General features: G+C 31.5%; 1 pseudogene; it reads right to left on the bottom strand.

Moving 5' to 3' along the window:
- Nucleotides 1-2,362: 2,362 nt before the first annotated feature.
- On the bottom strand, nt 2,363-3,112 carry LOC145008310 (guanosine deaminase pseudogene; annotated as a pseudogene).
- Between the last annotated feature and the right edge of the window lie 1,419 nt (nt 3,113-4,531).

Below are 4,531 nucleotides of genomic sequence, written 5' to 3'. Positions count from 1 at the left end.
TACCTTTGGGGAACATGCGGTTCATTGTAGAGAGCTCCCTGGTTTCAAGTACAGATATGATGTGGTTCAGTATGTTCACTTTGATTCTTGTCGGTGTGGTGGTATTTCTGCGAAGAAAAAAGCATCAATGAACTTTTTGACGGACCCGCAGGATGGAAGTTCCACACTTAGACCGGCTGACATTTTGATTTTTGGATGGATAGGAAGGAAGCATGCGTGCGTTGATCTTACTGGGGTCTCTCCTCTCGTTGGTTTAGGGAGCAGGGGTTTCACAGCAGATCGTGCCACTTTGAAAGCCACTGCGTGCAAAGTGGTAAAACACGAGAATGCATGTATAGAAAATCAACATGTGTTTGTAACTCTTGCATTCGATACATTTGGTTTTCTCGCACCAGAGGCGGTGGATCACCTCAAAAGAGTCCAACGGATCATGCATTCTGATGTCATATCTCCTAGATCCACAAATGTTGTTTTCAAAAGATTTGGTTTTGCCATCCAGAAAGGGCTAGCAATCGATATGTATTAAACTATTTTAATAAGTATATATATATATATATATATATATATATATATATATATATATATATATATATATATATATATATATATATATATATATATATATGACAAAACAAAATAGTTCATATAAATTTCGAATTCAATATTTGGTCCTTTTGGTCTCACAAATCCAACTACATAAAGTGATTACCTGATAAGTTGCTTCCCGGGAAAAAGTAAAGGGGGGAGATGGAATATCTAATGCGTACAACACATGATGCAAGTTTAATAAATTAACATATTTGATCTTGATGGCACATACTACTATGATTGAGAAATTGATATATGCATATTTTACATTAAAAAAACAAAAAGTATCATCATAATTATTGATTAAGTAGCATGACTCACATAGTTTGCTGCTCCTAGCTATAACAACTCTTATGCAAACACCTCAAAATAGAGAATTTTAACGTTAATAATATAAATCAGAAAAATAAATATAAATATAAAGAAAGTAAATATGAGTTGGCACGTTAACGAACCTCGTGTCCAAGTGGACTGATGTGATAAATGCAGAAATTATGGAGGATCAATGAAGTTGCTTCAAGACAACCAACCAAGCCTTAAATAACTAGAATACAAAAAGTTATATAAAAACAAAGAATTTAATATATATATATATATATATATATATATATATATATATATATATATATATATATATATATATATATATATATATATGGTGGATGCTTTACCGAAAATGATTGAGGACATGTAGAATCTGATCGCAAAGATCCTCCACTAAGAGTATGGGATCATCTGAACTGATGGTTGCTGCTCCTAGCTGCAACAACTCTTATACAAACCCCTCAAAATAGAGAATTTTAACGTTAATAATATAACTCATAAAATTAAATATAAATATAAAGAAAGGAAATATGAGTTGGCACGTTCACGGACCTCGTGTCCTGTTGGACTGATGTGATAAATGCAGAAATTATGGAGGATCAATGAAGCTGCTTCAGGACAACCAACGAATCCTTAAATAACTAGAATACAAAAGTTATATAAGAATAAAGAATTTAATATATATATATATATATATATATATATATATATATATATATATATATATATATGTGTGGTGTATTTTTACCAAAAATAATTGAGGACCTATAGAAACTGATCACAAAGATCCTCCACTGAGAGTATGGGATCATCTGAATAGATGGTTGTTGCTCTAGCCGTAACAACTCTTATATAAACCCATAAAAATAGAGAATTTTAACGTTAATAATACAATTCAGAAAATTAAATATAAATATAAAGAAAGTAAATATGATTTGGCACGTTCACGGACATTGTGTCCTGGTGGACTAATGTGATAAATGCATAAATTATGGAGGATCAATGAAGTTGCTTCAAGACAGAAGAATAATCCTTGGAAACACAACATATCTATAGTCACAAGTAAATGGAAAAACATGAGATCATTAGATCAAAGTGTATAATAAAGTGCAAGCTGGAAGAAATTAACATGACATGAAAGAATGAAAGCATACATATGTGTTTTAATGACACGAGTTGTAAAACTCCATATGGAGAAACATGCACCAGTAACTAAGTTAGTGGTGTGAAAAAACATAAGATGCTGATGTGGAAATTGTTTCACTGTGTTAGGGCTATTTTCCTTAATATAAATTTTAAAAGAATATTAAAATCCAAGAAGTGTAAAACCGGTGAAATCTATTGAAAATTGGATTTTGTTTATTCAAAAAAGAAAGATGACAACTAAATGCATGATGCATCAAGGCGTAATTCTTGATCATTGCTATACTGTACTCGATGTCAATTCGACTTATGTGATAAGATAGCCTGGGTGAAATTGCAGTTTCCATGGCAAACATATACACCATTCCTTATAACCTAAGCACATAGGACATGGTTCATAAGAGGCATAAATCTCGCAATCAGAGAGCTCAACTTGGTTGAGTGTTTTACATGCCTGAAATACATGATGTAAAAATAACAATTAGTAAAAAAACTATCTAGCAATGATAAAAAAAGACTAAATTCACAAACAGACAGTCATTTTTTATTCATTAGACAGAAGGAAGGCATAATGGTAATTTATTATTATTTATAGGTAAAAATGAGTCTAACCTCTTTTATTGTTGTAACTTCAGCATGACCAGTTGGATCTGGGTGTTTTAAAACCATGTTATGACAACTCACAACAATCTCATATTTGCAAACAACAACTGCACCAAATAGGCCTCCATCTCCATTATCTACTCCTTTATAAGCTTCTTCAACAGCTTTTATCAAGAATTTGTGGTATCTATCATGTATAGCTGTTTGACAATTATCAACAACTTTTGTCAAGAAGTTGTTGTGCACTAAAGCAAGTTATAGTAGTTATAACAAGATGACGATATATAAGAGGATCAATAAGTAACTAAATAATAAAAAAAAATTGATTAGCAGTGGATCTTATCTAACCTTGCTGGTGGCCAGAAAAAGCTGAAGCAACAAATATGGATCTGTCTTTAGTTTCAACAATTGTTTGATAGCAAAGAGAAGAAAAAACATGAGTACGAGCATCCATGGAATGGAGTATAGGAATACGATAAGTTCATGGGAAAAAAGGTATGTATAAATGAAAGAATTGAGATAAATCTCAGAAACGTATGAATAAATTTAGAACAAAAGCGTTGACAAAGCAATGAAAAATGCAAAAAAACGCCCAACTATCATGATCTGGTATTTAAGATCAATCACACGCATTAAACTTCCTACATAAGGAGATCAAATTACGGAAGAAGAAAATTGAATTGAATACAGACGTTCTATTTACCTTCAAAACCGAACAAAAATTCACTATTAATTACTCAAAAAAATATGCAAAAAACACTTTTCAAGATGACAATTGCTGGTCAATTTTAAGTTGACAGTTGAAAAAGAAAGATGGAAGTGAAAACCCTAAAATCAGAAAGAGAAAGCCCTGAAATCTACCTGTTAATTGAATAGTGTCGGGTATTCTATCATATTCTTGTAGGCGGTGGAGAGGAAAGCAACAGTGAGATTATAAGAAGTGTACAAAGACGGTGGAGATCACAAGATGTGTCATCTTGGCCGATTTTAGTAGAAGCGAATGGTTTACCTTTTTCTTAATGTTAGATCGGAAGAAGAGACAGAGAGAGTAAATGACGAACGAAAGGCAACATTAGGCAACAGGTTTTTGAGTGTAAGGATGATGTCAGCAAATGATCTAAGGGTGTAAAATATACGATTGAAATGCAATGAATGACCCTAATTTCTTAATTTGATAATTTAAGGTTCTCTTTTAATAATATTTAAAGAAACTTTGAAGACAAACTTCTTATTTAGAAGGATTTTGAACTCATCACGTATCTGTTGGCATCCTTGATCCTAATTTACATTACAACGAAATAGTTGAAAAGTTAATGAAGTAAAACCATATATATATCAATTATTTAAATAATGTAGATATATTGTCAAACCTTAGCTATTTTTTCCATCAACCATTGGTTTCCATGATGAATAAAATCTTTAACAAAGAAGACCCAGTTTCATCTTGCACACGAACTATTATTCTAATCCTAAAAATTATAACATAGTACTTATATTTATCTTGACATACACAATGAAATATATGAGAAAAGTTAAATGCATCCATAGTCGAATAGCTAATAATTACTTACTTTCCATATACATCAAAGACTAATCCACAACCATCACAATGAAAAGGGTCAGCATCAACATCAGCATCACTTTTAGTAACCTTTTTAGAACAATCACGACAATAAAATGAATACCAGCCAGCCTTCATCCATATCAAAACCGATGATAGTAGCGATGATGGTTAAACCAACTTCCAGTTTCATATATTGTTTGAAATGAATCATATTAAAATCCTATTTTATATGAATGGTACATAGAAATTCAAAAGAATAATAGAATGTAGAAACTCTTATATAAAAATGTTAACTAAACCTCGTTCAAA

This window comes from Lactuca saligna, chromosome 1 (genome assembly GCF_052625555.1).
Source record: "Lactuca saligna cultivar CGN05327 chromosome 1, ASM5262555v1, whole genome shotgun sequence".
NCBI lineage: Eukaryota > Viridiplantae > Streptophyta > Magnoliopsida > Asterales > Asteraceae > Lactuca > Lactuca saligna.
This window is presented reverse-complemented; position numbering and strand designations above follow the sequence as displayed.